The following is a 20,751-nucleotide window of genomic DNA, read 5'->3' on the forward strand; positions in this document are numbered from 1 at the left end:
TGCGAGTGCAGTCGTAACACTTTGGCGTTGGATCCGAGCCCATGGACAAAGTTGGAGCTGTATGTAAGTACACTTTGTGCGTGCATATTCTTCGTTTGACCATTGCGAAATATGTCAGAAGTGGTGTACTAATCAGTGCACAAAAATTGATCTGCCAACGTTAAACAAAAAGCATTTAATAAAACTAATGAGCCGTAGTGTCCCCACTTCACTGCTCATGGGCTTTTTTTCATTAGCTTAATGGGCACAGGCCACTGCTCTGCCAAGAAGCCAGACATGAAGTTCAAGGGGACACAGCTTTTGCATCGGTCTGGCTTTAATGAGGGCAACTTGCGCTGTGATTCAAAATTCTATTTTCAAGCCGTTGTTCAAAGCTTTACAGGAGGCTAACACATACAATAGGGCTCTCGTGGTTCAAAAACCGTGGGCAGGACTACCGCTCAAGGTAAAAGAAATCTAGGCCGAAGGTTTACAGGCTAGTATGATTGAAAATTGGGCGAGTTGGTAACAATTAATAGCTGGTAGAGGCAAAACAGTGCGAAATAACAGAGACCAAGGACGAGTAGACACGACACGAGTGCTGACTTTCAACTGAAAAGTTTATTGAAGAAACATCATGATGTACTCTTACTGCGCATGCTCTTATAAGGCAAGAAACTCATGACGACGTCATGGCATTGAAGTGGTGTTCGCAGCCAAGAATAAAGTTGGTGATATCTGCACAGCAGTGCGGAAAAAGGCCCAGTGGTGAAGGATTCATATTCCATTAAGCACACGAATGTTTTTGTGCCATTGGCATTGTGTACGTGTGGAAGTGTTTACATTGGGCAATCGGGGCGACGCGTAAACTCGCAACTGAGGGAGCATCAAAATTCCCCGAGAAGTAATGTTCGCTCGACGCACTTGGCAATGCACTGCCAAGATTGCGGGTACACCGCAGAACTTTCTAGAATGAGGATTCTTTTCCGCCACCACGACCAGTTGACACGCGAAATCTTCGAGGCCCGCAAAATACAGAAGGCAGGGCATAACTGTGTCATTCAGTCTTCAATAGCCCTCCAGGAAAAGGAAATTTCCTTTTTAGATTCTTGTAATCGTTAACAGTGCTAAGATTACTAGCAAGAGCGAGCCAAAGAGCCCGGATGAAAGCATGCCAGTTTCATTACCATCTGCTATTGCCATGTATTAGCATGGCTCATGACAAACACCGACATCCCGGAATATTTTCTGGCTGTTTTAGGTCAGCAGTTAATGTACAAGCTTCCTAAATTCTTCCATTCCATGCTATGTTCTATCATGAATTAGAGGCTCAAGACATCAAGTACAACATCAGTTTCTTCCGTTGTTTGTTATTGAAAGCATGTTGTAGGGATGGGTACGTTTCTGTATGAGATAGATTTTGCACATACCGCAGATCCATATGTGCTCAAATACTGCAGAAAGTTTCAGTATTATCGTCACCATCTTTCAAAGTAGCATTTGGCGTTGTTAGTTGCCTAGTTTCTGAAGGAAGAAAAAAACTGGAAAGGGTGAGTTCCTGGACTCCAATCTCGAAGGTGACGCTTTACCTCCATGCAAATTCATCGACGTTCGAAAAAAAAAAAAAGACAAATTCGCATAAGATCTGCATATTTTTGTTGGAATCCTTCGGTATTACTTTTCATGTTAACTAGTTTATTTGTATAGGGAAACGCTGCTCAATTACCTTGTCTGGAATCGGTGCACTGAGTTTGTGTGCTATGCTTAATTTGGCAGTTGCAGGGTGGTAAGGCATAGCGTTTCAGATAGCAGACTTGTCTACCATCTTTCTGGTGCTCCTGCCACGGGCTGAAGCCAATTAAATCCTTGTGAAATGTTTGCCGAAGGTTCAACGGTGTGCACACTAGCATGTCCCAACCGATCAGGACAGAAGATAGTCAACAAGTTTGGAGAAAATGTGCAAATTCTGCACGGTGCATTCACATTCCAGTGGACATTTGCTGGCTGGCGCATCCTCTTGCCAAAGTCCAGCATCAGGGGAAAGTGCAGTGCTGCATGTCTGGAAAAAAGTTCATTGACTAAACACCAAGCGATGTCTGCCAAGGTGTCGAGCTTTCAAAGTGCAAAGAGAGAGTAAGCTTGCTCTAACAAACATAGCAGTGGTTATGATTATGATAATGCGCATTTGTAAGTACATACTCTCATAGTGCGCTCAGTACAAAACAAGTAACCAACTAAGGCATGCAGAGTTTTAAATAGCATAGGTGTATTATGTCCGGTACCGCCTCACACAAGAAACGCCTGCTGGTGTGCCATACCCTTCTACCTATGAACTTGCAGCAGTTGGGGACCTATTAATTGCACTTGCAGCAGTTGGGGACCTATTAATTGTACCGTGGCACTGATAACGATGTAGACTTTCTAGAACAAATGGCTCGGCAGCTACAAAAGTGGGCTTGCTACGAAACATATAATGCAGGTGGCACTTTCATCGGTACTAAAGGTTTTGAAAACGTGCAAATACTTCACAAGCTTGCCCTCGGATGCGTGAACATTTCTAAAGACACCGTGTGTTTCACTTATAAGGATTTGTGCAGGTGGTATAAATAACCATTGCGGCATCGCAGAAAGTGTCAAAAACATGCTTGGAAAATGTTCCGATTTGTCGTAATTTCTGAAACATAGGGTAAGCTGCTGCATGCATATGTTTGACTGACTTCATTGTGCGTTTTGCATGCAGGACAAAATTAGCATTCTGGTAATTCCATAACCAGGTCACAATTGTGAGACATACTGTTGTGGAGGAACTCGTTGATTTTGCCTACCCGGGATTCCATAAAACACCTAAATTTAATTGCACTGTGTGGGACAATATCAACTGTTCAGTTGCACATGCTTTTGGCTGTTACAAGTTTAGTGCTGTTTACCAATGTTTCGCTGCTGCGCTTATGTGTATTTTGTGGTTGAAATTGCTTTAATTTTAAAGGAGTACTGACACGATTTTGAGACATCGCAAAAGGGACATTTTTGGTTTCCTTGGTATGCAGTGTCAACGATGTCCACACACCGGAGTCGGAGAACACGTATCAAATATTTTAATTTGACTTTGAAGTTTTCGTCGCTGAGCATCTGCAAGCCAGCCACAGTGCAATGGGCATTATCCTGACGAGTCAAGACAGTTCCCCCGAGTTTGCAAGTTCTGCATCCTGCATGCAGCCTATATCGTAGAAATCACTGTCAGGGTCACTGGACGACAATTAACTTATTGTTGTTTATGTGCACCACGGGCAGATGATGGATTTGCTGCTAGTACGTCGCGAGTTTCTGTATCCCGGTGACATCACACTGCTATGAAACGTCACCGAGCAGCCGCCCCCTCGATATCGAAACCAAAAGTGTCTTTTTAAGGTAGCGATAAATAAAATATATACGATGCATTCCCAGGCACCACAATACTCGTTTTAGGTTTCTCGACGCCAGTATTTTTATTTAGAGCATCAATCCGAAAATTTTTAAAATTCATGTCAGTACTCCTTTAACATATCTTTTTTCCTGTTTGTACTCATAAGTAACCTCAACTTACTTGGTAAGAATCTTTAGCACATAAGCGACACACGGTAAGCGACACAAGGACGAAAAGGGAGGGACAACGTCTGCACTAACTTTCAACGAAATGGTTTATTGCGCACAAGGCACTAATAGACACAGTGGTGGTGCCCTAGCGCTTCACCAAGATGCCATGCAGAGAGATGTCTTTTTCTGTTTTATTTTGACAAAATATATGGCACACTATAATCACTTCGCGAACTACTACACATTCAATACAGTCAATTCTTTATTCGAGAAGGATAGTTGCGGAGTGCTAACACAATTGGTACCACTTTTACATTTTTTGCAGCTTCTATTATCAATCTCGTTAGTTCAACTCTATTAGCTGATGAAGCCTTTGTGTCCTGAAAGAAAGGTTCATACTCTCATGCCCTACACTGTGACGCCAGCCATCCATCGTTGCATTTGTTCACAAGATTACAGTGCTCTCTTAACCTATCATTCATGCAGTGGCTCATTTCCTGACATACCACTTACCACATGAAAGAGGTATCTGATAAATGACAGCTTCTCAGCATGTCCTATGTCGTTTTGTGCAAGCAATTGTCTACTTTGGTGCTTGACTACTAATTCTGCAAATCGATTTCAGCTTGCATGGAGCTGAAAAACTACTTGTACATTACTACGTGATGCCATCCTTTCCATAACTGTAGTTGGATAGCGTAACAACTCAACAGGACACACAGCACATGGGAAAGGTTCACACACAACGCGTCGCACAAACAGAAGTGTAAGTCGTAAAAGGCTTAAAGGGCCCATGACAGCCGATTTTTTGTTTGTGACATTTATGTTGCAATAAGTAGGTCTATGTCTTGTAATCACGGAATGACACCGCAAATGCTCCTACGTGATGTCTAATTAATCTTAGCAGCCTTAATTATGATCATTTTTAGCGTAGGCTCAAAACGCGCGCCGAAAGAGGATAAGAAACTAGCGCCGCGTGATGACGTACGCTCAGTATTGGGTGACGTCAGCCACGCGCTTGTTGAACTGCCAGTTGGATAAGTTCGTCTGCTCGTCGAGCACGTGGTAGACGATGTCATCGCTGTCAGACGCAGATTCGTGGCCCTACTCATCGTCTAACGAGCCCGACGACGGTTCGCAAGTGGCAGACGCTGAGGTTGCGAATGTTTTGAACGGAGGAGCCTGGCAATGCAGCAGCTGAAATCGAACGCGTCTCCTCGCCGCAAGGATTGCGGCTGCACTTTTTTCCAGCGCTCCGATGCGTTCGCCTATAGTGGACTCACTATGCGTTGCTCTTTTTGTCGCCACCCGGCAGTTATTTTTTTTACAAGCGTCTAGTGCTGACAGCACTGCTTGGCGCCGCCGTTGAAGAACGGTGAGAAGCCGTGAGCTGGTGTATCACTGGCGTCTGAAATATGGTAGCTGCGCCTTAGTCGAAGCAGCTGTAGTGAAATATAAAGAAAAACATAAGAGTATGATAATAAATTATAACGATTCCAGTTCACTACAGATGCCGCTTAGATGCCGCAGTTGTACGTCCTCACCCGAAAGCGCTGAACGGCGCACACCTTGAAACAGCGAAAGCTAGGCATCGAACCGGAAGACGTCATTTTGCTATCCACCTATAACATGTGTAAGTTGTTTCAACCTCCTGAAACAGCCGAGTACGATATTCATTGGAAGTTAGTCGAAGCGAACGGCATACACGTTCTCTGTTAAAGGGACCGACAACTGGCCAGAACGGGTGATTAGATCCTGGTGGAAATGAAAAGGCCGTGAATTATAGTGACAGATTCCAGAATACTTTTCGCGATCTGAGTAGGATTTATATTTTTAAATCGCGTTTAAAAGTAACAAAAACCGGCATGTCGCGCAGCCTAGCGCGAGCGCCATGAACCAGACGTATGCAGTCTTAAGCACTTTGTTGTACGTAGTCTAATGCTTTTACACGCACCAGAACGAGGGCTGAAAATTTAAATATGTATGTTATTGCCAACTCCCGTTTGTTTCTAAGGTAAAAGAAGTAAAGCATGAGATGCCGCGCTGTTTTCGTGGCTTCCAGTGAAACGGAGGCTGCGGCGCATGCATGCGGCGTCCGGCGGCGTTTCCCGCGTAGCTCGACTCTCGTCTGCTCTCGTCGTATCGGACTTTTGAAGAGTAGCACGCGAGTTTACGCTGCTGCTCGCAAAATGCCATCGACTTACTGTTCTGTGGAGGATTGCTACCACTTCATCAACAGCACTGCTGGTGTATCCTACCACTTGTTTCGTTTTCGAAGGCTTAGCTTAGCTTGGCTTGACTAAAATGTGATAAAGCGACCTGTGTACGGCCAAAGTACTTCTATAAGAAGCCCCAGAAAAATGCTATAACTATTGTAAAATAATTTAATAGGCTAGAAAGCAGTAGTCGCGGCACCGCAGGCTTTGCAAACGTAACATTGCCTTTTTATACTTAGGGCATAACTTGTCACCACTGCTGGCGTATAATCGCTATCGCGCTCACCTCTCACTGTTTGCAGCATGTGATATTAAGACTGCATAATCGCTGCAGATCGAAAAACTCTGATTACAAATGTTTTACGGCGTTCTCCGCGTTACCACTCCGTGATTAGAAGCTCTGACCGGTAAGCTTCCCATTGCACTCAAGAAAACGGGTACCACAAAAGTTGGTTGTCAGTCCCTTTAAACGCGTTACACAGTTTTATTTGGGCATCCGCAGCAGCTCTGCGGACGCAGCCTGCCAGCCATTCCCAATGACAGGCTGCGTCCACGTATATGTAGTGGGCGCTCAACTGAAACTGTCTATTAATGCACGGCACCGCTACAACAACGCGGAACGTGGAGAAATGCACACAACGCGCGCAAGCGCCTACAGCAGAAGGGGCGGTGCGACTAGAAAAAGTTGCACTGGCGCCATCTGGATTTTTCTTCGCCAAGAGGAACGCCTGAACCCTCCCGTTCGCGCCACAAGGAAGTTGCTTCTAGTTCACTATAACCACAGTGCACCGCGCGTATTTCTGTCTGTGACGTCGACAATACTTGCTTTACCTCTGCAACGTCACAAGGGGCCTACGTCTACGTCATACTAGTGGTTATGTTGATAGGAGTTCAAAGTTCAGATGAGCACTCAGGCTTACTTTAAAACCAAATTAAAATATCTTAACACTCACAATCGGTCAGAAGTGCCCCCGCATGCAGGACTATGAAACAACACAAGCATCTCTCGTTTCCAAATTCGGTGTCAGGAGTCCTTTAAATTAGGAAGTACTGCTCCATTGCTCTAGTTGGCTGTTCCAACAGTGATGTCGCTCAAAAAAGAATAGCTGATGTGCCATACTTGCACAAAATTTAGCATTACATAATAAGGTTGGTGTCACATACAAATGTGCAAATAGTTTTCCAGCTCTATGAAAGCTGAAATCAATTTGCAGAATTTGCAGTCAAGCACGGAAGAAAACTGCTTGTAAGAAAACGATATAGGATGTGGTTTGCAGAATGTAGACAAGCTGTTGCTTATCAGATACCTCTTTTCTGTAGTAAGCAGTATGCTGGGCAAACAAGCAGCTGCATGAATGATAGGTTAAGATAGCATTGTAATGTGTGAACCTTTCTTGCAGAACACAAAGGTTTTGTCAACTAACAGAGCTGAACTAACGAGATTTATAATACTATTAGCTGCAGGAATTGCGAAAATTGGGTACCAATCGTGTTAGCACTCTGTCCCTGTCCTTGTCGGATAAAGAATCTGCTTTCTTGATTGTGCAATAGTTTGTTAGTTGATTAGTGTTACGTACGTCTTGTAAAAATGAAGTGGGAAAAGACAAATAAATCTCTGTGCATGGCTTCTTGGTGCAGTGTGAGGGCACCAACACTGTATAAATGTTTGCCTCGTGTGCAATAAACGATTTTGTTTAAAGTTAGTGCATGTGTTGTGTCTCTCCATTTTCCTCCTCGTGTTGCTTATGTGCAAAAAATTCTTAGTATGTTGCCAACTAGGCTGAATTTTTCCCTAAACCTCTGTCACCCTGTGCTGCATCGTCTGTTGTCTTTTGACCAAACTATAGCCTCTTGTTTTTTTTTTTTTTGTATGCAGGTGTATGTGCATGCTTGACTGAAACATTTTTTTCATTTAATATGCCTTTTGTGTGCAAGATGAAATTAGAATTCCAGATATTTCCAAAACCACAATATGATTGTCACACACAGTGCTGTGGAGGAGCTCGTTGATTTTGCCTACCCTAGATTCTTTAGCATATCTAGATTTACTTCATTAAGTGAGACAAAATCAGCTGTTCAACCGCCCCTGCTTTTGGCATTTACAGGTGTTCGACAATTCGACAAAGTGTTGCTGCTGTGCTTGTGCGTTTGCCAAATCAGCCTTCCGATTTTTGTTGTGGTGATATACGCCTGCTCGATGGAGACACCTTGTACTTATTGTGCCTTTTTCGTGCAGGTTCTTGGACCAAGTCATCAATTCCATTGCTCTTCCTATGCCAAGTGGCCAGCATATTGGTTGGAATTGCTACAATAAAGGTTATGATCGACAACATTTGTTGAAATTTTGCATTTACTTTTGGAAGCGCAGTATAACACATTCCATGCAGCATTACTTATGAAAATGAGTCGACTTAAAATGCTTTTGTCTGGAGCGCAATGAATTAAGCGACTGCCATGTCAGAATAACAGCATTAACTAATTCTTTGGACAAAAGAACACCGATTTTGCTGATATGAAAAATTCTTGTACACGGGGTGTTGCTGGAGCTGTTTCGACAAGCGTACTTGTCTTAGTGGCTGCAACTTGGAGACAAGTCGGCTTGTCGAAATGTTGGCTCCAGTGACAGCCTAGTCAAAGCGTTGTACCATGGCAGCATTTCACAATCAAAAGTTTTAGCTGTTCACTGTTAGCCTGTTACACCTCGGTGGCGCAAGCTGAGGCATTTATGTTTTTCTTTATGCCTCCATATAACTTCTATCAAGAGTGATAACTAAAGGGATGTCTGCATAATATGGCATCGGATTAATTTCTGGAGCTTCTCTAGCCAGCAAAATTGATAATCCAAAAATGGCAGAAGTTCAGGGGAAGATGGAGGCTTGAAAAGGTGAAAAATCCTTGGACACGGAGTGTCGCTGGAGTCAGCGTTTCAACAAGCAGTCTTGTCTTCTTCAAGGGTGAAAATTGCTGCTGAATGAAAGAATTCGATGCAAGAAACCACTATTCGACACCTTCATTTTAGCCATATGGCGCATAAGTGTTTTAAAATACAGCAAAAATCCCCATATCTCCCGTGGAGCAAAGTTCTCTCGATTTCTTTTCATCGAAGTGAGTGGGTCGGCGGCCGTAAATGACGGGAGGCGCTCAAGGATAGCTTTCGGTTTCGGTTTTTGACTGCGCAAAGCGCCACCTGCTTCCTGCAACTGGTGTCATGGAGACTTCCTGTTTAACTTTTTGAAACTCCAAGCGATTGCAACCTTTCCTTGCACTGTTGTACTTGATATTGTGGAATATATATGCGTCTGTGTACGTTATGGTTATATTAGGCACCATCCGGGATATCAAGCATCGAAATCTGATGTGCGACACATGCGCTTTGCCACTAGAAGGTAAGCAAAACACCACTGCATGCTGCACGACGTTCCTGCTGTCTGCGTAGTGAAGCAAATATGTATCGTCTTTACGGCGACCGCTGTCCTTGCATCTTCGCACGACGTAGGCGGGATCGACTCCTCCCATGTTTATCGTAGAAGAAAGTGAGCCGCGCCAATACGGACACTAGAGAACCAGACATCGTGTCTTCTCATGTGTCGGCTTTTGACGCTTTTCGTCCGATTAAAGACTGATTCCTACCTCTAGAAACTTTCTGTCGTTCTTTGTGTTTATATTCTGCCCTTTTCACCGGACTTTGAAACGAGGTCGCATTCGTTCGTAAACTGACGCAACGTGCAGAATGTTGCCTTTGCCTTGTTCGCAGAAGAAGATAGTCAATACCACGCCATCGAAGGGGCCCGTGAAGGCATAAAATCCGTCAAAAAGAAATTGGCATGCTTCCTGAAGTCTGAAAGGGCTAGGTTATTTTCTGCATCGCAAGAACCAGTCACGTGTTTGGCGCTACAGGGGACCCTCCACGGGCTGCTGCGGCTACTATCCCAGCCTTTAAATCCGTTCCACTCCCAGCGCGAGTGCGCCGATACAGCTGTGGCAGACTGTCTACGATGCTTACATTGAATGCTGCAAGCTGCGTACATTGAAATTGTTTTATTTTACACGTACATAAATACGATTCGTGCATACAGAACAAACAAGGCGTTAAATAGGGCGGCATGGCTCATCTGTTTACAATCTGTTTACAACATCACCACATTGGGAACCAATCGCACTGTTTGCATGAATGGCATTCCCCGCCAAGCGGAGGTGACCGAAGACATAGGTGTAAGTGCAGTCTTCATATATTACACTATTTAAAGCCTACTAAGTGACATGGTTTAGACAAACTGTTACCATAAGGACCTACCAACATTGTGCATTTGTACAGAGCTGTCTATGCTTTCAGCGTGCCTTTAACTTGAGGCATTTAAAATTATTTCCTTATTATCTACTCCATCTAACTTCTAGCTGCCCTTATTCGGGTGCTCTCATGGCCACTTCCGTAACTGGTATTGGGCGTAAGGCATACCACTGGAAGAGCAGACGCCACCTTTGGTGCAACGTGCTAGGCAGGTTCATGTGGTCATAGTGGCTGCTTAGTCTTGCTTTGGGAGCACCAGAGCGAGCTGAAAACAAAACTTTAGAATGCCACCTGCGCTGTAATTCTGAGTGACTGGGGAGGTTTTCCTGCTGTTGCTGTGCGCTCGACAACACTTGAAAGAAATCACTACATTATGTAGCCACTGTCTTTGGAGGAGTTTTGTATGGTAGGCCAGTGCTCAATGCAGGGCGTACGCTATGGAGCCTGCTGCCAGCTTTCACATGTGTCCACAGGGTAAGAAGGTGCATGAATCTGTGAATGCAGAACTTAGAAATTGTAAACAGCTACTGGCTAGCACTTCCGCAAGGAAGATTTCTGCTTTGACGTGGGGCTGCGATGTTCGGTGAGTAGCAGGAAGCACTCACCGAGACTCGCCTGTGAACACTGCCCAGCTAATGATGCTTTTCTTCCTCAAGGTGGCCCATATGTTTCTTACCTCCATATCACCCCCAAAATTAGGTTGATGCACTCAAGCTAATTTCAATTAAGTTGACCTGTCCCAAATCCATTTGTTTTCTACAAAGCCACATGTATTCTTGTTGGAAAAGTGCCACACCTTTTGCGTTATAGACACAATATTGGCACCGAAATTGCTGGAAAACTTGCCATAGACTTTTGCACATTAAAAATTTCTATTGCAGTCTCTACACCTTGTTTTTACCCTGCTTTGTAGCTGCAAGCTCGTTGCTGCAGTAACTTCTCAGTTTCTGCGATTTCTAGCCCATTCTTTGTCTGCCGGTGTTGTTTGGAGAACTAGTCCAGTGAACGCTGCTATGTGATATTTGTCCACCTCCACGTTGCACAATACCACATGTTTTGCCTCATAGACTGCTTCTGCTTCTAACAGCAGTTGCGCAGTCTGCTGTCTTAAGCTTTGGCATATGAAAGCTGATGCTATAGGAGGTAATCACATGATGTCATGAGCAAGGAACACTAGGGCGGCAGCTGCCATAGCCGTGGTCGTCCACGTGGTCCTCATTCTAGGACTACAACCAAGGTTGTTGGCCGTGCGTATTGTTTCAATATTGTTTCTCGTGACATCAGACTTGTACGCCTGGTCGCTGTACGACTACGGCTACAATGACCAGATGTAGGCACTTGCTAGCGCCACCTGGCAGGCCGAGCTCAATGCGCTCGGTGCAGGCTCAGTGTGCTTAGTGCAGTGAGCTCAGTGCAGGCCTCCTGTAGATATAATGGAAAGGGAGCAATAGGAATCATTTTAAAAAAGAAGGCTCTTGTTTGTTTAGTGCCATCCGAAGAATGTTTTGAATTATGAAAAAGAAGCAGCTGGAAATTGCTCACTGACGAGACTGATAACTGTACATACGACACCACTTGATTAATAATAATTATAAGAAAAAAAAGGCTCTTCCCGACAGCACACACAAGTCACCATAGATGTCAATTTGCCTAAAGTTTAAATTATCTTTGAAAAGCCTTGACAACATCCACGCACTGACAGTTTATTGTGTATGCAGTTAATATGCTGCGTACTTGCAATCGCCAACTTGATGCTTCATTCTTGTATCTGCCATTTAGTTAGTTTCAACATTAGCTTGAACAAAATGTCATATGTGGGTCATTTCTCGAGGGATTTGACAGCAGGACTCGAGAGATCTCCATAATGACTGAAATCTGGACCTTGATTCTGAAATATACAGTTTTTGTTCCATGGTTATGTTTCACCGCACTGCAACCTCACATGGGGGTGCCACATGAAAAAAATGCTTAAAACCAGTCGCGTCTCTGTAGCTCATAAACATACTTATTAGAGTCTTTTAGCAAGTTACGGAAATATAGTACGCAAATACGGTAAGGCTGTATGGTAGCGCTCCTCCTTTCCCGCTCGTTGTGCTTTTGCCGGTGAAGGCAACCCAACACCACAAAAGCTTTCTCAAGTTACTGTGCGGTTGTCACGCATCACTGTTGCCTGTCAGCCTACACATTGTTAACGAGGAACCTGTCATTTGAGGATGCACAGTTTCCTGAACTGTCACCTGAACTGGGAGCGGCTTAAGCACAACGAGCAGGAAAGGAGGAGCGCTACCCTACTGCCTTACCATATTTGTGTACCATATTTCCGTAGCTTGCTAAAAGACTATTAAGAAAAAAAAGTGCGGGACAAAGACAGTCATTCGTGGGTATGCCGCTACGAAAGGTCCAGCCCGCGTGTTTGAGACCCCTGGTCTATATCATCTCAGGAACATGGAAAATAGACACTGGAAGTTTTATAAGACATCTTGTATGGGTTGGACAAGAGAAAGACATACCATTTATAGTTGGTGATTTTACTGTAGCAAACGTGCTGCAATGACCACCATGCTGCAGCCACACCGTGTAGATCGTGAATAAATGCTTTAATCAACGGTTGTCTAACAACAGTTGGCGTGGCAGTGTTGACTGTCCGTTTTATAACAATGTAATAAAATTTACATATGTACTCCTACGGCTCAGCAAGCTAGAGTTTAGCCAGTATTTTTGTATACAATTTGTGTACACACCATTTCTGCAATGCCTGCACGACTGGTGAGGTTTCAACTGACTAAAATGCTTTCTCATGATTTGTGAAGGTTATATATAGGGGTTGGTTATATTCCATGCATTTATCCATAACATCAACAGTGCTAATAAGGTCTATTGTTGAGTAGCCTGTATGAAATCCTGCTTACTCATTTGGTTGATTGGATTCTAAGGTGGTCCTAATTCTATTAGCTATTACTTTTGCAAATACCTTGTTAGCAGTTATGAGTAAGCTGATCGGCTTCTAATTTTTCAATTTCTTGATGCCCCTTTTCATTTGAACATTTATTTTGCAAAGCATGATTACAACAAAAAGGGATATACAGAAAAGGGTCCCTTGGTAATGAGACCATACCATGACCCCCTGCACATGATTATTGGATACAAATTACAAATAGGTACCGTATTTTCCGGTGTATAAGTCGCACCTTTGTATAAGACGCACCCCCTACTTTTTACGACTTTCGAAAGAAAAAATGATATATAAGACGCACCTTTGTATAAGACGCATCTATTTTTAACTCAGTCGACATGATAAAACACAATGACCCACGCAAAGTACATTGATTGCGAAATGCGTAGTCACGCACGGCACTGAATATCTGTAAGCAGCAGTGTTATTAAGGCGCAGAAAACCACTATTTATTCTACTGGATTTGAAGCCACATCCTCCGGCGCACTGTCAAAAGTTCTTCCGCTTCGGTTGGCAGCATCGCTAGGTTGCCGTCGTCAGCCTCTGAGTAACTTTTACGCAGCATTGTAAGCACTTTGAAGCACATCGTTGGCACTGCCTGTACTATGGTGGCTACCATACCTTTAGGGCATTACCAGACTTGGCGAGAACACATAAACAACGAACGCGCCGCACAGTTATCACGCGATCGTCGGATATTACCTACACACGCATACAAAACGTAAATGGCGACCGGAAGCCGGAAGCTGCGACTACTGCTGGACTGCACACTGACCTCCATTAAAAAGGCTGGACGGCGCATCCACGCTCTGCGAGGCGGGCGCTTGTGAAGCCACCGGAAGGTGCCCTGTTTGTCCCGGAAGCCGGCGTCTTCTGTGCGTCTCAGTCGCGCAATTCAAATATTCTCGGGTGGCAGCTGTTGTTACGATTGTTTTTATTTTTTTATTTTTTCAAACTCTGCGATTACGCGTCACTTTAGACGCCGACGAACGCTACACAAAAGATGACAGACGCCGTGCCGACACCGTCCGAATACGGCGGAGTGCTGCAACGTACAAAATGCGTAAAAAGTAATGCAACTTTGAGGTACTTGCGCGTGAAATGTTTTCCCTGACGACTTTTCCGGTCGATTCGTACAGTTTACTGCGGTACAAGCAGGTATTTCTTTAAAAAAAAGAAGAGAAAAGCTCCTTTCCGGGACAAAACGGCGGCTTCCGGTGGCTTCACGCCCGCGTGCTCGATGCGCCATCCAGCTCCTCCTAGTGGAGATCAGTGGGACTGCAGCGACGCCTCACACGGAAACTGATGATGATGATAATGAAGTGGTACTTTCGCTTTTGTAACTGATATTGTGGGCGCTACAACGTTACAATGGACCATTGTGGTGCTCTTTTTTATTTATTGCCTCAGTTCTGTGGGTTTAATTCTTCGTTTAAGAACAAACAATTCAAACAGTACAATGGGGCACGCGACAGTGGTGGCTTTTATTGCGGCCGTAATCTCCGTGGTCGCCGCGCTGCTTGAACAGCAAGTAGCTGACATCTAAGATCGCAGCCGCTTCATTGTTACAACAAAATTAGATATATTTTTACGAATGCTCTCGAGCTCAGTTTATCGTACTCATAAATTAAATATAAACAAATTGGTCTCGCAGAATCACGTGACTTTTTGCGTATATAAGACGCACCGTTGTATAAGACGCACCAGCGAAAATCTAGGAAAAAAGGTGCGTCTTATACACCGGAAAATACGGTACATAAGTTAACTGTACCAAAAACAAAAAAAATACATTAATACAAGACATTGATAAACAAAGCTTATAAGTACATAAAACTGTATAGTAATGTCATACATAATTAATTAGGGCAATATTCACATTCTTCAAAGATTTCAGCACGCTCACAGTAAAGAGGCACTGCATATACAAACTGGCCAGTTTTTCAAGAACAGTGTGCCCCCGTCTTTAAACAGATCTGCTGTTACCTGGCGTATTATCGCAGAGCAATGCTATTACTTTTTTTAATGCTTTTCCTCGCCATAGCCGTCTGGCACAGCTGAAAAATTCCTGGGCTGCATTTTTTTTACCAGTGGCGGATGGCTGCAAAGGGCACAAGAAAACTAATAGCATCACTGTACAGCAACACCCCTTATCATAACCGGCTGCTTTGCCCGACTGCATTCCCTCTAAGGCTTTCTTCATGTTAAAGCTGCTTTAGACACAAAAAAAAGAAGACGCACACCACGAGAGAAGATGACTGGACATGGCGCCACTCACAGCTGCTTTAATTCCCAGAAAGCACACACACATATGTACCATCAATTCGCGCCTGCGCAACAAACATCCATTTGAACATCAGGGGTAATACAATAACACACGCTCAATAAACTGTTTCTCAGTCTTATATAAAACTACTTATGTATCACTAACACACAAACTTTCTTGCTTTCTTATGTAAAAAGCTTCCAATAATTGTCTTGCTTTTGTGTCCTTGCTCCTGGCAGAATCTTCTCTAGGGGTGTGTTTTTTTTTTGTGCATGAAGCGGTTTTAAGATGAACAGATACCAATTCTTCTGACAAGAAGTTTTCGTTCCTTCACCTGCCATTGCTGGTGAGATTCGTCTGGACTACTAGTACTACTACTATTATTACTACCATTGTTGTCCTGGCTGATCTCTGTAGAAAATCATTGCTGCTTTGACTACCTTATACATATTGGTAGTGAAACTGCCTTGCCTTTCTCTTAGTGCATACACCTGGTTTTTGCCTGTGCCCAATTTTCTCTTCACTGCTTTTAGGCTTCTTCTGTTTTTTAGAAAAGCATGTTCAATTCTCTCCATATTGCACCTTCTTATGTTGGCTACCTTACTCTTGTTTACTGTCTATTGGGTTGGAGGCTTTGGTGTTTCTTCAAGTGGCAGTAAACAACCTTGCGGTCCAAAATTTCTGATGGAGAGATGCGCACTTGTACGATGTGAACATGTTGCTGCAAGAATTTTGCGAATAAGTGCTGTAATAAGGAAGGCTCTCTACGTGAAAGTGCCCGTTAAGCTTTGGACATTGCTATTGCAGATCGCATATATCGATGCAACGAGAATCCCAATATCTTCCTTGTTGTACATCTCTAAAATATCTTTGAACATAGCCATTTCCATCTTGAAGTGGTACATCCTTTGGTCATCTTGCTGTGTTGCTTCTGAAATGCCAATAACAGTTACAATGTGGAAAGCTCACTTTTGTTGTTTACTTGAAGACATCATTTAAAGTGCATATCCTGACTCACTTAAATTTGTATTGACCTAGTACATGTACTGAAACAAGTGCACAAGGTGCCCAAGAAGAAATAAGGACCCACAAGATTAGCAACATTTCAGTCTGTAACCAGAACAAGCATTCCAAGACATTCCCCAGGGCTGTGGAATAAAACCATGTTTAGAATATCAGAGAGCTGAGCTAGTTGGTAAGTATTCATTCTAAAGGACAGGGCGTGCAAAGACAGGGCGGCCACTATCGCGGAATGTTTAAAGAAGTCCGTTATGCTAAGTCCGAGCATGGTTGCAGAAAGCAATGAGAAAAAAACATGTCGCAGGTATTCCTTACATTCATTGCATGTCTCACAGGCTAAAGAAAGTGGGAAGTAGATACAGCGTTAATGCTGTCTTTATGGCTGCCAATTATCTAGGTAAGATTTGTGCACTGTGCAGAGAAAGAATGAGCGAGTAATAGTAGACACGATGCGGAATAACATTTGTTTCATAAAACATGCCAACAAATTCACTGATTGCTGTACAGGTGTGGTTTATAAGGTTCCCTTTAGCTACAGCTGCTTCTACATTGGACAGACGAGCCACTGTGTTAACCAGAGATTATTGGAACATAAAATACTGTTAAGCGGAGGCTCACCTTCTAATCTATCTTTACATTGTCGAGAGTGTAAGTCCACGCCAAAATTCGATAAATACGCAGTTTTTTACAGGCATATGAATGAACAAACTCATCTAATAATCGAGGCATGGCATATCGATAATAGTGCGCATGCACGCGTACTATTAGCTCATGTGCATGCATGAGCTAACCGTCTATTAACTTGCATAATAAATCAACTGCCTTATCTTTCACGTATACCCCCACACGTGCCGGATTGATAAGTTCATCTATTGCATCAGCGTGCGCAGATAAGTTTTCATGTCTTCTTTTTTTCCCGCCATTGTGTGCCTTTGCAGTTGATAGTTGGCGTTTGTGGTGTCTTGACTTCTTTCTTGTGTCAAAACCATGTTGTGCATCAACCTTGGTAACAGCAGCATGCTAGAACACACAGTGTATGTTAAAGTGTTCCTGAAATACTTTTCCAAGTAATCATATAATAGCTTATCAGTTTATTGCCTCATGAATCTATTGCCGCAAAATTTTTTCAAGCCAGTAAAGAATGGGCGGAGTTACAGATGACACAGTACTAAAAAGAAGTTAGCCACCTCGAGGTGCAATGACAATAATGACATCTGTGCAGGCTAGATGAGTCTTTCAATGATGTACCAGTATAGGGCACAGGCTGTGATACAACCTAAGTGTCACTGCTGCAGGTAGTGGTACCACTGTGATTTGCTTGTTTCAGGATAAGTTGTATACTGCTGTAAAAGTGGCCAGCTTGTTTTACTGCTTTCATGTTAGCAAGCCTGAAAACATCACTGCAGATCATTGTGTACACTTACAAAGTACCACCCAAGCAGTAAAGATTGCATAGGACTGCCAGACACTCCACTCTGATTACTGGAGTAAATTATTTCTTCTGGCAACAATCACGAAGAGGTAACCTAAGTTTGAAGACCTTTATCATATTAGTACATTTTCTAGTAACAGGTCGGTTTCGCCAAAAAAAAAAAGCTACTGTAAGGTGCATGAATACCGCAAAGTTTCGATACTGATAAAAGTAACAAGCAAGAAAATCTTAGCCGAAGATCTATAGGGTATAAAGCATGACCGCTCAAGATTGCCCTGTATACAAAGATTGTGATAACCGCCAGCCACATGTGCCCAAATGCACAGCCATCCAATAAAGTATTGCAACACTTATTTAAATATGCAGATGCCTCAGCTCAATGTGAAAATATAGCCATTTCCTGGTAACGATACAGCTGTATATTTTATGCATGTTATAGTGCAGCCACACCATGCACATTTAGAATTCTGAAATGTAGAGTGTGTATACAACCATACAATGTATTGAATTGTACTGTATGCCCCCTCACCCTATGCCTCTTACGGGGCCTGTGAGGTATTCTCAAATAAATAAATAATCAGACGCCTTCTAAAGTTGAAAATCGCACACAGAAAAAGAAAGTAGTGGAAAGACAGATGTAGAATTTCAATAAATGTAATTTTTCACTTTTTTGTGTTTACTAATGTGGGCCGATTCTATGATTTTTTTTAATGTTGCATGAAGCTTTAAAGGATACTCTGCTCATGAAAAAGTTGTTATAAGAGGTCATGAACTACCCGTCAGGCTTGGTGAAAAAATGTAGTCTTGGTGAGAAAACATAGTCAACGAGAGTTGGAAAGTTGGTAGATCATTAGAAACAACTGGTTGCAGTGTGAACTTGACACAAAAACAAAAGGCACGAACAAGCACCGCGTCTTCTTTTGTCCTTGTGTTGAGTTCGCGCTGCAAGCAGTTGTTTCTTTGCTCAGAAACCACATCCTGTGGAAAGCAGACACCACTATGAAAAGCTCAGCCAAGCCTTGCAGTCATGCGCAACAAGGAGAGATTAGAAGTGGAGCGTGAAGTTGCCATTTTCACAGGCACCCTCTTTTCATACAGGGGGCTGTGCTCACTCTCTTCGCAGCTGTCGGCACCTGCTGTTTGACATTGAACAACACATAGCAGGCCAATATCCCACATAAATAAAGAGCGGCATTTGGATAAGATGCGTTTCTTGCCACCAAGGTGCTGCCACACGCTGGCCCTGTGCTCTATAGTAGCCACACTCATGCACAGGAATGACAGCAGAGAGCAATCGTGTTTCATCACGCATGCTCAAGCTCATGACGTGAATTCTTTCCTCTATGCCATCCCTCCATGTGTACCTTCAAGCAAGCTGAGAGAAGAGGGGAAGCACTGAAAGTGTGTGACGAATCCCTGTAACTCTATTCGTTCTTGACGAATTCAAGAAATTTTTGCGGCAATCGATTCGTGAGGCCCGATACTGAGGTCATTCGATGATTACTTGGAAAAGTGGTTGAGGAGCCCCTTAAAGAATGAAGTAGTGGAACACTGCAAATTGTAATGGTAACTGCCCGCTTTCTTACAACTGTGCAAGCTGCTTTACACCAGAATGATATGTGCTTTGAGCAAGTTTCTAAAGGAAGTGATATCAACCGTTGCAGTCAGTGTTCTTTGAAATCTGTTGCATCTAAAGGTAAATCATAGCGATTAAAGTGTGTATGTGTGCATGCTATTCACAGTTTTAATCACAGTTGTACGTGGGCTGTTTGAACCAGGTGGCGTCTTTGCTAGGACAAAACCAAGGGAAACGACAGCTGTAATAATAGTGCAGCTGGTCTACCAGAAATACAGCAACTGGGTGCTTGTGCCAGTCAAAATTTTGCAGGTAGTCAGATTCTAACGCAACAATATCTGGCAATGCAGAATTTACAGCACCACTACACAGAGCTTGTAATGCAGCAAATTATTTTAGCATTCTACACAAACCAGACAAATGGCACATTTGTCAGCAGCGCCCAAGGTCACAGGGAATACCTAAACATTGCACAAAGTTCCAATGTGCACTGTCCTATGTGTTGTCTTGCCTATACAAATTGATGGACTGCATTATATCAAACGTGCTGCAATTGTTATGCCTGTGCCCCGTGCTGCGAAGAAGCACAGGGCTGTGAAGAAGCACACTTGCAGCGAAGTGAGGTACGTAATAAAAATGGTACAATTAGCGCTAGACAGTTGCACTGAGAACCATGTAATGTATTGGACAGATGGTAGCGTCGACCATCTACACGTGAAGTGTATCATGACATATCAAATGGAACGACACGGACATGTAGTACAAAACAGTAACTCTATTACATTGAAGCCTCCCTCCAGCAAAATAGCTGCACCGATCAGAAGCTGCAGTAACAGTAACATAATTGCACCAAATCAAGTTTCGGGACTGAGGCCGTAGCGTCACCTAAATAATGAATTGTTGAATGCAGTTCCACCTCGACTACAACCGAGCTCGAGCTAAGCACAATATACTCTGACTGGCCCATGCTCACACAGGGTGCAAATTCACAAAGGTAGAGTTCGAAGGCGAACGGCACACAAACACAACACACCAGGCAGAAGGCCTGGCCCGTTTAACTCATTTGCTCCGTCGCGCGGTAGAAAACACCGCAGGACAGCGAATGCAAAAACTTACTTTGGCGTGGGTTGACACCGGCGTGAAGCGCGCATGGCCTATGGCTGCCGATCAAGCTAGGGACAAGTGGAGCTAGGGGCGTTCTTCTCCTCAGTACCTAGGCCAGTGGCCGTCTTCAGGGAGAAAAAGTGCCTAAAACAGGCGTTTCAGGCTCTACCGACTGGCGGCGCTGCGGTCGCTCCCTGTAGCGGCCACGAAAACAAATGTCGCCTGCGACACGGCATTTGAAGTTAATGGCGCGCGGCGCTGCCACTATGCAACGTGTGGTCGTGTGGTGTAACCGCGTGTTCTAAATTTTCGACTCTATCGCGCACCAGTGTAAGCGACTGCCAAGA

At 43.7% G+C, this 20,751-nt stretch overlaps 1 long non-coding RNA gene across 1 annotated transcript; it reads right to left on the reverse strand.

The window, feature by feature from the left end:
- Window positions 1–15,855: 15,855 nt before the first annotated feature.
- LOC125756882 (uncharacterized) lies at window positions 15,856–20,550 on the reverse strand. The gene is made up of 2 exons (XR_007414838.1): window positions 20,417–20,550; window positions 15,856–16,203 (listed from the first exon to the last, which is right to left on the reverse strand). It is a non-coding gene; the product is annotated as an uncharacterized LOC125756882 (long non-coding RNA).
- Window positions 20,551–20,751: the final 201 nt, after the last annotated feature.

The sequence above is a fragment of the Rhipicephalus sanguineus genome, chromosome 1, assembly GCF_013339695.2.
Source record: "Rhipicephalus sanguineus isolate Rsan-2018 chromosome 1, BIME_Rsan_1.4, whole genome shotgun sequence".
Lineage (NCBI taxonomy): Eukaryota > Metazoa > Arthropoda > Arachnida > Ixodida > Ixodidae > Rhipicephalus > Rhipicephalus sanguineus.